Source organism: Prunus dulcis, chromosome 1 (assembly GCF_902201215.1).
Source record: "Prunus dulcis chromosome 1, ALMONDv2, whole genome shotgun sequence".
NCBI classification, from domain to species: Eukaryota; Viridiplantae; Streptophyta; class Magnoliopsida; order Rosales; family Rosaceae; genus Prunus; species Prunus dulcis.
In genome coordinates this window covers 5,963,509-5,977,849 of record NC_047650.1, presented here as the reverse complement: position 1 = coordinate 5,977,849, position 14,341 = coordinate 5,963,509, and the positions used below count along the sequence as shown (strand labels likewise).

General features: G+C 40.4%; 1 pseudogene; it reads right to left on the bottom strand.

Annotated features, from left to right (window-relative positions):
- The window catches only part of LOC117628958, a 17,503-nt pseudogene extending 8,864 nt beyond the window's left edge, over window positions 1-8,639 (bottom strand).
- Window positions 8,640-14,341: the final 5,702 nt, after the last annotated feature.

The following is a 14,341-nucleotide window of genomic DNA, read 5'->3' as shown; positions in this document are numbered from 1 at the left end:
ATGGATAATCAGGCACCAGGAACCCGACAGAATTGCAAAGGAGACCTTCGAAGGGTCGCAGTAGCTTGGACCATCTGTGAGTGGATTTTCTTTCATAAATCAGATTTCATGAATGATTTGATGTGCTTTTATGTAAATAAGTTTTATAAATGAGTTTATATTGATTTTATATAAATAAGTTTTTAGAGATGAATTTATTTGAATAAGTTTCTTTATTTGATATTAAGTAAGTTTTATTACGGTTCGGAACATGATCAGTACAGTAACAGTTCTATAAATCTGTGCTGCTTATTTACCAGTTATAGAAACAGAGTTTGAGGTTGAAATCAGATGAGACAGCAGCACAATTTGTGATTTCAGTTGTTATTTAGATTTTTCTAAAGGCTTTTATTTTAAACCCACCTCGTACCCATTTTCTTTATGGTGATTACCCAGAGTCGGACCGATGTCTACGGACATCCAGTCTGATTATAGTTCAGTCAATGCACTTGACTTTGCCTCACGAGTTTCGGGGACGCTCGGACCGTGAGTGCCAGGATTTGCGGCTCGGCAGACTTGGTGTCCCGAGACCTGCCAGAATTGCGGCTCGGCTGACTCTGTGTCCCTAAGACCTGCCAGGATTGCGGATCAGGCTAACTACGGTCCCCTGTATCTTGCCAGAGCGGCTCGAGTCGACTTGGTGTCATCGAGACCTGCCGGCGGATCAGGCTGATCATAGTCCCCTGATTTCGCCAGTTTGCGGCTCGGGTAGCCTGTGTGACGCCCGAGACCTACCAGGGAATTGACGGAAAAGACAGGGGTACAAACTGGTGGTATTTTCAAAGGATTTTGAGTTTCTTTTATTAAATTATGATTTTCAGTTATTTTAAATCAGTTTTTCTGATTTTTCAGGCATAGATACCTTTATATTTGTTCAGTTATGCAAGGTTTGAGTACATAGTTTTTATACACGTTTGATTTCAGCACTTTTATGAAAGCTTTGATTTCAGTGGTTTTGTATGAAACTTTCGAGCTTGAATATGACTGATATAGAATGCCTTGAGTTGAATATGCCTGATGCAGAAAGTACGTATTCAATTTTATTTAGCTAAATTTTCTTTTTACAATGGGGGATATTATGTTATGAAAATTGTTTTGAAGAACATTATTTTTGTCCACTCACATTTCCAACCTGTTTTTCGCCCCCAGGCCATAGAAGTATGCGGGATCCACCACCGGGCCATTCTTAGCTTCCATGTCTCAAACCAGGTATGGTGTTGTAGAAATCCTCACAACCCTGAGGGACTCAGAGAACGCTCCGATATCCGGATGGAAATGTAGTGATTAGAGTTGAAATTGGTTGATTGACTATTCTTGCAGTTGGTGAAGAATTATTAGCTTGTTTAACAGGTGGAAAACTTTGGGATTAGTCAAAATACAGGGGAGACTCTGCCGAATTTTCGGCAGAAGTCTAAGGAAATTTTAAAGCGATATTGAAATAAGAAGGGTAAAAAGGTCATTTGTGCCCGACATTCGCCAGGTGTCGGACACGCACAGGACTTGGCTCGAATTCCAAAGTGGAAATTGGGTCGGGTCCTGTCAACTTCAGCCTCTCTTTAATTGTCCTACTAGCCCACGGCAGCTTAGTGTCAAAGTTAACGTCCTACGGCATCTATATCAGCCTACGGCAATAAATGATTTTCGAGGTTTTACCCTACAGATCCCATCGGGACTTACAAAATTCGAACAGTCTACATCGTCTTTATAAGCCTACGGCAATAAGCGAAGTTCGATCGGCAATTAGCCTACGGCAATTAGACATATTCAAACACACTTGAACAAGAACAAAAACAGTTGAAATTGCTCAGACAATCGAATAAGAAAAGCCTAAATTCAAATTAAATGATGCCCTCAGCACCAATGTGTTCGGAATAACATGAAAAACAAAGAAAATTTTACAAGTGCAGAAGAAATTAAAAGGCCTTCAAGCTTCATCGCCGGCGGCAGCCTCGGCAGCGTCCTCCCCTTCGTATTCCTCGATCATTTCCTCGGTTATTCCTTCAGGAAGGGGAGGAGGATCGGCAGCAAAGTTTAGGTTCAGCTTTTGCCCAGGGTTGTACCGAGGCGACTTCCCCGTCTAAAAGGGCAGTGAACTCTTCAGACGAGCGGTAACCCTGGATAGCTGACTGAACGGCAGCCTCGATCTCAGTAGCCTTGGTCCGCTCCGACTCCTCCAAGGCATCTTGGACCGCCTCCGAAGCCGCGTCGGCATCCCTAGCCGCCGCCTGTGCTGCCTCCAAGGCCACCCGCATCTCTTCCACCTTCGCCCTCGAAGCGAGAGCCTGCCGTTCGGCAGCCTCTTTCTCCTTGAGCAGCTGGGCATGATCCTGGAGCGCCTTGCCTGCTTCGGCAACCTTAGCCCTGCCGTCGTCGTAGGCCTTTTTCGCCCGCTTGACGCAGAGCCACATGTCCATGGACGCCTGCACAAAACAAAGAGTCAGAAGCATGCCCCACCTGGCACAAAAAGGAAAGGACGGACGAAAGAAGAAGGAAATTCTTACCGAAGCCTGAAGACGGAAGGCGCGTCCGGCCTGCTCCCGACGAAGCTTTTTCGGCAGTTCATCAATCTTCGGCAGCTCCATTTGAGAGCCGAGGATCATATGGTTCACGAACTGCACTGTCTTCGACGGGCAGGCAATGGTGACGGCCTCGGCAGGTCCGTCCTCGTCCTCCACCGCAAGGACGGCCCTCGAAGCCTCCGAAGGACGGCTCCGCTTGGAAGCCGGCGAGGCTTCCAAGTCCACTGTCACCGGTCGCTTCCCGACAGCTCTGGAGGCGGCGGCTTCGACATCCGACTGCCTCGGGGCGGGGACTTCGGCAGTAGGCCAAGCGACGGGCTCGGCGCCCAGCTGTCGCAGGCGCTCCGCGAGGGTCACGTCCTCGGGATCCGTAGACGTCCGAACGGTAGGTGCCTCGGGCTTTTTCTTCTTTTTCTTGCCCTCCAGGCCCATCATAAGGCGCCTCTTGGAGGACTCGTTCATCTTCTTGCCCTCGGCAACCTTCCTCGCGTCCGTCACTGGTCAAAAACAATCAGTCAGTCGGCATGCAAAATAAATAAATAAAAAAGAAAAGGGAAAGACGAGTATACTTACTCTCGGCAGGGTTGACGGGGCCGGCTCTGATGAGATTGTTGGTGAAGAGGAAGCGCGGGTAAACTCGCTCGGCAACAGGAACCTTCAGCCTCACTCTGTCGAGCTGCCGAATCTCACTATCCTTAGGGTTCGGCTGCTTGAGTTTACCTGTCCGAAGAAAGAGTGAGTGACAAAAAATAATAATAAGACAAAAGAAATACAATAATTAGCCTACCGATCGGTAACTCGGATACCTACCGGCAATTTGGAACGTCGTGGGTACCGAAAACTGCGGGGATACTCCCGATGGCGATTCCCAATCACCGGAGAGTAGCACCCGCCGATTCCTCCGCGACTTCTGGGAAGTCGGCACCGAACTGATGAAGTAACCCCGCTCGGAAGCCTTCAGGCAGTTCGCCTTAACCTAACCGCCGTGATCGGCACTCTTGGACTTCGTGATGCTGTACAGGTACGAGAATTGCTCATAGGAGGGCTCCCCCTCCCCAGCAATCCCGAACGCAGCTATCACCCCCATCAAAGCCACCCAAAAGTTGGGATTGTACTGGCCTGGGGCATACCCGATCTGGGCAAGTATCTTCTGCACGGCTGGTTGCAACGGCAACCTAACCCCCTGCAGAAGCACGTCGGTGAAGAAGACGACTTCACCATCCCCGAGGTCGCTGAGGGATTCGGTAGGGCTCGGGATCCTCATCTTCACCGAGTCCAGAATGAGGTACTCGGCCCTAATCTTCCCGAGCTCCCGTTCGGTAAGCTTGTTCGGCTCCAAGTAATCGACCCCGAACAGGGTCTTCTTCGGTACACCCACCGGTATCCTAGACCGCTCCCGATGAATGATCGTCACCCTCGGTCGAGAGGGATCGGCAACGCCCTCATCACGACCGGAGGTAGAGGCCTCCGGCTGATGCTCAAAGGTACCGAGGCGGGTACCGTCTTTATAGACCACGGCTAAGGGAAGCGGTTGTCCTCTCCACCCTCGGCCTCGAGGCTCGCAGCCCCACTGGATGTGTCCTAGCCCGATGACAACTCCTCATCGAACGCATTGGGCTCACTGCTGAAGGATGACTCGCTAACAGACATCTACAAAAAAGGAAAGGAAGGCTAAGGTCATGTCATAAACTACCCTACCGATGCCTACGTCACTACCTATAGCTCACTAGTCCACCGAAGGAGAGTCCTACTAAGGATCGGCTAAGCCTATGCCACGAAAAGACGTACAGAAATAAAAGAAAGTATTGCGAGAGTACCGAACGGTACCTTACCTGGAGTATAGTGGGAATCTTTGACTGCCGAATGTAGGCTTCGGAAATCGCCTGGATTGCCGTTCACTCTCTTCGGAAATCGCCTACACAGAGCTCTCGCGTCAACTCTCAAATGCAAAGTGAGCTTTACGCCTGGAGCAGCCTCTATTTATAGGGAGATGGCTGAAACGGTACGCCTCGGGAAACCAAACGACTCATAAATGCAGCCGTCAGGCGTCACTTCGCTAGCCACGTGTCGCCTGGTGGATGGCGATGTGGGCTGCACGCCAGGTACAGAAGACGAAGCGTCTCTGCACGCCAGGCGCTGAAAACAAAGCGTCTCTGCCCTCACCCCTCTCAGCATAGACGACCCTTCGGGTCCCAGGGGAGTCCCTTCTAAACGATCTTACCGAACGGCAGGGCACCTACGAACTGCCAGGGAGAACCAAATTCCCTTCCGAAGGACCTTCGGAAGAGAACTCGGGGGACTACTGTTTATACCGAAAATAAATGACCTATGACTGTCAAACACGTGGACTGAATTAATATTTATCACAATAAACCCTTCGGCATGTTCCCTACCGAAGCCATACATTTTGACTCTTTGCACCTGGACACGTGTCATGCCCACAATCCGCTTCTACAGTCCCACATCGGAAATATGAGCATAGTGCACGCCTCCCAAGGCCTATATAAGGAGACCCCAAAAGGAAGGGAGAAGAAACCAATGGTACGCTACCGCTTGATCTGTAATCTAATATTTACTAAATTCGTACTTACTTAAGCATCGGAGAGCCTTCGGCCGGTACCACACCGGTATCCCAAGGTCTTACCGAACGTATCCTTTTGCAGGAACCCGATCTTCCGAAGACTAACTCCCTTCTGAAGACATAATATCACTAAGTTGAGCGAGGACACGTGTCAAACCACTTTTTCGCATCAACATATATGAAGCTATGCTCTATGTAAAGCACTGGCTTCAGATGCTCGCAGATTGCATCCAGTAGTCATTTGTTCAAGTCAAATAAGTTCAGAAAATCCTAGGCCTACCAAAATATCATCTCATCATCATCATGTACAAGACTTCTTGATAAACTTCAACAAGAATTATAGGGAGGGACAAATTCAACAAGTCTCACTTTGCTGAGTGGACCTGAGCAAAGATGCCGCTTTGTATCCCTCCGGTTTCTTGCCATTTTGTATTTCTCATATTGCCGTATCCGCTTCTTAAGCTTCGTGGAAGGGAATGGAAAGCCATCCACAATTCTATATCTTGCCCCTTGAATCTCATTTCCTCCAATCTTGCAGTTTTTTACTGCAAATATGTCTATTCCACAACAAAACACAGTTCATCATGTGATGTCCCAAAGGACTTCTTGTCAAAGAAGTCTAGTTTCTGAGTATTATCCAACAACAATGCATTTAGATGAATGGATATAAGATTTAGCAGCAGGGGAACTGAGAGCTCTGAAATAAACGTATTCATAACACCAACCTGCATATTTCCAATAAGAAATGCAAATAATACCAAGCCAGAAATTGAAATCACAACTGAAAAGTAGATTTGCCACACATAGGTATTTGTTTTGAGGTTTTGACCAAGAGGGAGCTGCAAAATATGAAATTGAAATATAAAACAAGTTAATCCCCAAATGGTAGTAAACAAGTGTGCAAGAATAAAAATTCTACAAATGGGAATTGTAAGTTTTGTTCATTTACCCCATCATGCTCCCAATACCTAAAACAATGCCGGCCAACAATTATTTTATATGATTTTGTTTAATTTGACATAAAATATTTACTACTTACACTTCAATGCAAGAGTATAGGATGGATCTAATGTGCACAAACCTCAGATTTTGTAGTCCCCCAACCAAAAGTAGTAAGAAATCTTTTGAACAGAATCCGCTGAATCAATGACACCATATTTGAGGGCATCCAAGTATATTCCAAAATCGAAGAGTGTGGAATTTGGTGTCTTTGCAGTTGCAGAGCATGAGTCATTCACAAGAGTGATGTCTCCAAATGTGTCATCACAATATAATGAACAGTAATCACCAGCATGCTGCTTTTCTTTCTATAGAGAACAAGTACCAAAAGGCTCCAACAACCTGCACGGCCAGAGGAACCCTCGATGGTCACTTACTAAGTACTAACACTCTGGAAACAACAAAAATTAATATGGATTAAAGGGAACCAAGTTTATAAATTCCCACTGTAAATACTCCTCATATTTAGTTTCTCAAGTTTCTTATGTTTTGCCTGCAACCTTCTGAAAGTGTGTGCATGTGTGAGAGTGTATCCACTATCAGCTTTGTTGCGAAATGCAAGTTAGCATCAGAAAACTCTCCAGTGCCAAACACTAAATATTATATGTGGTTTAAAAAATTTGGTATTCTTGTCTCTTTTTTGTATTTGTGAGCAAGAATATGGTATCATTCTTGGCTCATTTGTATGAGATTCATTTGGGTTTGGATTATTGAGATTAGAAATTTTCTTCGTCATATTCACCAGGTCTTATTCCTCAAACAGACATGAAGGGAATCACACAAACTCTACGGTTGCACTTTCCAAACTTTAGGTTGCAGATTTATTAATCAAATTAAATTTGTAATTGAATATTTTGTTTGAGTGAGTAGGATTGAAGAAGCTAATAAGGACAAGAAAGTTACTCTGGGCGGAACTACCCAACGACATCATTCTCAACATTCTCACGAGACTTCCCTGCAATCAATTTGTCGCATCCATTGTGTTTCCAAGTCATTTTTCAACCTAGTTGACTGCTCATTCTTTGCTACACTTCACACATCACGTTGCATCAACAACCCCGGTGTTGTTGAAGTACCTCAACTTATGCTTATAACTAGCTCTCGTACTCGACATGACAAATTCACCATCGTCTTCCAGTCATTGAAATACAGTGGAGACTACGTGTTAAAAGAAATCAAATATAGTTTTCTTGTCTCAAAAATTCTTAAGTCATGGAAATCGTTTCGAGCTAGATTGTGGTTTTAGCAACTTTTTTTCCTTTTCTTCAAAAGTAGATTGTTAGGAAATAATCAGTAAATGTTTTATACTATAGGATCACTATATTATTGCACAACTCTTAAAATATAAACAGTAGTAGAATTACGAAATCTGTATAAATGTGCAAATATAAATTAAGTACAGAATACTGACTTTTATTGAAGATAGAGGCTTGTGTATTCGCAATGTCCTAAAGACAGAATTTCGCCTCTTCTCTGTGCTTGAAGTTCAACAGGCATCTATCTCATAGAATTCAACTATCTATAATTCAAGGGTCCAGCACCGGATCCTTGAATTCTGGCGAACGTTGGTGTGCTTCTCTCCAATACAATAGGTAATTTTAAAATAGTATGAGATAGTTCCAACCAAAAAAAAAAAAAAAATTGTACGTATTATGGCGTAGGACTTGTAGTTTTATAACAGAATTACACCCCTTCAAAATAGCTGTTAGTATCAGTTATACCTGTTCAAATTCAAACAAAAGAGATAAGTCTTTCTGGTTTGAATTTAACTTCTGCCAAAAGAAATCTGAAAAATAAACGAAATATACCCAGGCCCAAGTCTTGATTATTTAAATATTAATATTAATCAAGCAAGCCAACCATGATAGTCTTCACTACCAAGCCCATCAGCCCACCAACCTTTATTAATTGATGTTAAGGTTTCATGCTTATAAAGCATGTGGAACCTTTTGTTTTCTCCAATGTGGGACATTTGCTTTCAAACTTCCAACAATACCCCACATTTGAAATGCAAATTTGTTTTTAAAAATAAAACATGCAGACTCAAAAATTGGAGAAGAAATTAGATAAAATACACATTAGGAAAAAGTGTCTTTTGGACTTGAACTTTCCCTAGTGTAGATGTATCGGATCTACTTAATGAATCAGTGGAAATCATAGCCTTGAACTGTTCATCGTTTTGTAGCAAACCGAGACAATACGCCACACATGTATTAAATCTTTACACACTTAAGTTCATGCGGTTGTGTTCATTTTGGTCTTGAACAAATCCAGGTTTCATAGGAGCTTTAGAGAATGTAGTCATGTAATTATCATAAATGCGACCCCACATTTACTCCTATATAGGTAACGTTAATTAAAAGTATTCTGCCATACTTCTTTTGAATATTAAAATATTAACGTCATTAAATGTTTTGTACAAAACATACCCTAAAAACTTCTGCAGACAACACACTTTGATCATAGGAATGAGTAAATAGTGTGTTCATACCTTGAGCCATTCCTAACAAGTTTGCCTATTGAACCTAGACCATGGGATCTCCAATCAGCTAGGTTAGGGTTCCATTAGGTTAGCTCATTATGAAATTGACATTAAACCCATTCCCCTCGACGCATATTTAATTTGCTCTCTAGGTAGGCCTTTTGTCAAAGGATCAGCTATGTTTTCCTTTGACTTTACATAATCTAATGAGATTATTCCATCTTTGAGCAACTGTCTAATTGTGCTATGTCTTCGCCTTATATGCCTTGATGTGCCATTGTATATCTTATTTTTGGCTCTTGCAATAGCTGCCATATTATCACAATGAATACATACTGCAGTTATCGGTTTAGGCAATAACGGTATATCTTCCATAAAGTTTCGAAGCCATTCTGCTTCTTCAGCAGCCTTGTCCAAAGCTATGAATTCTGATTCCATAGTTGACCGTGCTATACACGTTTGCTTGGTTGACTTCCAAGCTACTGCTGCCCCTCCACATATACAAAAACATAGCCACTAGTGGATTTCGTTTCACTTTCACCAGAAATCCAGTTTGCATCACTATATCCTTCTAAAACTGGTGGGTAACTTGTGTAATGCAAACCATAACTTATTGTGCCTTTAATAAATTGTAGCACTCTAATCAAAGCCTTCCAATGATCATAAGATGGATTACTAGTATATCGACTAAGCCAGCTCACTGCATAAGCTAAATCAAGCCTTGTACTATTCATCATATACATTAAGCTTCCAATCACTTGTGAATATTCTAGCTGAGATACTGCATCTCCATTATTTTTAGCTAGATGAATTGATGGATCAAAAGGGGTCACAACGGATGGATCATCAAAGTGACCAAATTTCCTAAGTATTTTTTCTGCATAATGGGATTGAGTCAAAAAATAACCTTGTTTGGTTCTTTGAACTCTAATTCCAAGTATGATATCTACAAGTCCCGGGTCCTTCATATCAAAACTTGAACACAACATTTTCTTTGTAGAATTAATGATATCTTTGTTAGTACCCATTATGAGCATGTCATCAACGTATAAACATACTATGACACATGAGTTCTTGAAACTCTTCACATATACGCATTTGTCACTCTCATTGATCTTAAAACCATTTGACAGCATAACATGATCAAATTTTTCATGCCACATTTTTGGTGCTTGTTTAAGTCCATACAATGACTTAATTAATTTGCACACTTTCTTTTCTTGTCCTTTAACCACAAACTCTTCTAGTTGTTCCATATAGACTTCTTCATCTAATTCTCCATTCAAAAATGCCGTTTTAACATTCATTTGATGTATCTCCAGTTTATGTATAGCTGCTATAGAAATTAATATTCTTATAGATGAGATTCTTGATACAAGTGAATATGTATCAAAGTAATCCAGCCCTTCTTTTTGTCTATAGCCTTTTGCTACTAGACGTGCATTATATTTGTCTATAGAACCATCAACCTTCAATTTCTTTTTGAATATCCATTTATGACCAACTGGTTTATTACCAGGTGGTAAATCAACCAATTGCTAGGTATTATTTTGTAAAATGGAATCCATCTCACTTTTAATTGCTTCCTTCCAAAGAGAAGCCTCACTTGAAGTCATTGCTTCCTTGTATGTTTGTGGTTCTGCTTCTGACAAGAAGGTTAGAAAATCAGGTCCAAAATTTCTTGGGATTTTCGTTCTACTTCCTCTTCTTGGTTCCATTTCATTTTCATGAACCCTTGATGAATAAGGAATGTCACTTTGATTTTGTTCAAGTGATCTTTTTCTATTTGGACAGGACCTATTTTCTTTGTAGGGATAAATATGTTCAAAAAATTCTACATATACAAATTCTATGATAGTATTAACATGAATATCAGAAATTTCAGATTTAACCACTAAGAATCTATAGGCTGCACTATTATTTGCAAAACCAATGAATGCGCAATCTACTGTTTTTGGTCCAAGTTTAACTCGTTTTGGCAAGGGTACTTGAACTTTTGCAAGGCAACCCCACACTTTGAGGGTTTTATATGTAGGAATTCTACCTTTCCACACTTCATAAGGAGGTTTATTAGTCTTCTTATGTGGAATTTTGTTCAAGATTGTATTTGCAGTAAATAAGGCTTCACCCCACAGATTGTGTGGAAGCCCTGAACTATTCAACATGCAGTTGATCATGTCCTTGAAAGTTCGATTTTTTCTTTCAGCAACACCATTTTGCTGAGGTGTATATGGAGCTGTTGTTTGATGAACTATTCCATGTTGAGCACAAAATTCAGAAAAGGCTATAGATTCATACTCTCCTCCTCTATCAGATCTTAGAGCTTTAATTTTTCTCTCTAATTGATTTTCAACTTCAGCTTTATATGTCTTGAACATATTCAAAGCCTCATCCTTGCTATTTATCAGATAGACATAGCAAAATTTACTGCAATCATCAATGAAAGTAATATAATAATTCTTTCCTCCACGAGTTGGTGTTGATTTAAAATCACAAAGGTCTTAATGTATCAAACCCAGCAACTCATTAGACCTTCCAAAAACATATTTGAAACTTTGCCTTGCAAATTTTGATTATGTGCATATTTCACATTTATTATTGTGATCAATTTTAAAGCTTGGCCGCAAACCTAAATTGATCATTCTATCTAAACAACGGAAATTAACATGTCCTAATCTAGCATGCCAAATATCACAAGACTTAACAACATAAACGGAAGCCTTATTTATTTTATTACTAACATTTGTAGCCAATACATTAAGTTTGAACAAACCCTCAACCAAATAACCCTTTCCCACAAACATTCCCCCTTTAGTAAGAACAAACTTGTCTGATTCGAACACTAGTTTAAAGCCCTTATTGCTAAGCAATGGACTAGACACTAAGCTCTTCCTAACATCAGGGACATGAAGTACATCTAGAAGGGTCAGTTCCTTCCTAGAGGTAAATTTTAGCAGCACCTTTCCTTTCCAGCAATGGCAGCAGTTGTGGAATTTCCCATATAGAGTTGTTCTCCACCAAAAATCTATTGCTATGTAGAGAACATGCTCTTGTCACCACATATGTTTTTAGTTGCACCAGTATCGATCCACCAATCCTTTGTATCTAAAATCATATTGGTTTCAGACACTACAGCAGCCAAAACATCTTCAGTTACATTTGCTTAACTATTGGCAGAATTGGCAGGAGCTCCATCTTTCTTGTGGCAACAATCTTGTGCCTTGTGTCCAGCCTTTCCACACACCTAACAACTCCCTTTTATTTTCTTAAAGTTCTTGATGTTTGGTGCTAGTTTGTCGGAATAGGACTTGCCTTTATTTTTGTGGGAATTTAATTTTGGCTTTCCAATAGAGATTATGCCTTCAACAATGTTGGCTTTGGCTTCAGAGGAAACACCACCCACTTTCGCATTAATTCTGTGATCCTGTTCAACTCTTAGTTTTAGAACCAAGTCATCCAGGGTCATGTCAGATTTCTTGTGTTTTAGATAGATCTTGAAATCATTCCAGGAAGGAAGCAACTTCTCTATGATCGAACCCACTTAAAAGTTCTTGTTCATGATCATGCTTTCATTACGCAACTCATGCATAATGATCGGGAGTTCTTCCACTTGATTAACCACTGACTTGTAGTCCATCATTTTGTAATTCAGAAATTTCCTAATGACAAATTTCTTTGTACCAGCAACCTCTGTTCTGTACTTCTTTTCAGCGACTCCCAAATTCCTTAGCAGTCTTGCATCACTACTACAAAAAGTGAAAAAGACGACCAGAAAACAACGACGGTCTAAGTGAAAACCGTCGTGGTTTTTAAAAAGACGACGGTTCTAAAAATACCGTCGTTTAATACCACCTTAGACAACTAAAAATGGAGATTCAAATGGCTGTTCAAAAACAACGACGTACCTAATTAAACAATCGACGTCTATTTGAAACAGATTTCCGCAGAGTAAAATCAAAGCCAACAAAGAACGGCAGAAGTTATGAATCGACCGACGTAGAAAGTAAAGACGACGATTTCAATAAAAGCCGCTGTTTTTACTCATAAAATAAAACGACGAGGTTTTCGTATAAGACGCCGTATAATTACAAACAAATCCACGGCTTTAAAATACAAAATATCGCCGTATTAAATTAATTTACAACGACGGAAAATATAAATATATCGACGTCATTCTCGTATAGTTCTACGACGTTATCTTTAAATCGTACTATAAAATTTAACGTCGTATTTATTCATTTTATACGTCGTACATTTAATTTAAACCGTCGTCTTAATAAAAATTTTTGTTAACAATTTTTTTCTTTGATTTTCTTATCCTACGTCGGTAGATCTACTTAATGACAAGAATTGAAATAACCACGACGGTTTATATAGAAAACCGCCGACATAATCATATTTTTCTGAGATCCCAAGGGTTACGAAATCTTACCAGATGGACCTCTGTTCCACATCATAATCTTAACAGATGACACAGATTTGCAATCAGAGAGACAATTTTTTGGAAGTTGATGATGTGTGTGCTTTTGTGTATCAACAAATATTATACCTAACGTCGTTGCAAATTTGCAATCAGAGAGACAATTTTCAACGACGGTTATATTATACCTAACGACGTTTAAAAAACAAATCAACGTCACTCAACAAATATATTACGTCATCTTAGTCTTACTTAAGACGACGAAAAACGACGACAGTAATACAAAAACAGTCGTTGTTTTTATATTCTTATTTTATTTAAATCTGTCATCAAAAAAAGAAAATTTACATATTCCAGAACATTAATTTCCTTCATTTTAAATTTCTTTGATTTTCAGATTTCTTCATAATTTCCTCGGGTTAGTAATATTGCGTCGTGTTAGTTTACAAATTCTAGAACATTAATTTCCCTCATTTTAAATTTCCTCGGGAAAGAAAAATCTATTTATCACGCTTTGTAATTGAAAACTAAAACTGAAAGAATTCGGGAAAAAAAAACTCTATTTATAATTTAAAAATAAAATCCACGTCGGTTGTATTACACTTAACGACGTTTAACAAAATAATCTACGTCGGTAATTATAAATCTACCGCCATCTTACCTTAATATAGGCGACGAGAAAAGACGACGGTATAACAGAAAACCGTCGTTGTTTCAGTTTCTTTAACAGTTTTGTCCTTTATCTTTCTGCAGGACTTGTATAGTTCAAAGCATTGACAATGTCTTCATCATATCTCCCAGCAACTACTGATTCGATTGCTCATGCTTTAGAGGCCATATGAAGCCATTTCTATTCTTTATCGCATTCTTGAAACCCATCTTCTTCTTCTGAAGCTCTACGGATAAAGGAAGAGTCTATCACAAATCTGACGGAAAGCAAGGAGTATTCAGAAGCACTAAGTGTCCTATCAGGCTTGATCAAGGAAGTGAGAAGGCTAGTTGACAAGCTTCTTCTTGTGGACATAATTTGATGCGAGTAAGCTCAATTTCTCTTTGAGAAAGACATCCAAATTATTGTCTTTGAGATGTGAGAGACAGTGTCTCTGAGAGAGGAAGAACTTGGAAGCCTAAATGTAAACCGAAAATGAATGAAAGCGACAAATTTATAGAATAAATTTTTAAAACCAACGGCAGTCCTTACAAAAAAACCGCCGTTTAAATTGTAAAATCAACGTCGGTATGACCGGCGTATATTACATAAATCCACGTCGGTAAATTAATAAAAACGACGTGTTAAATAA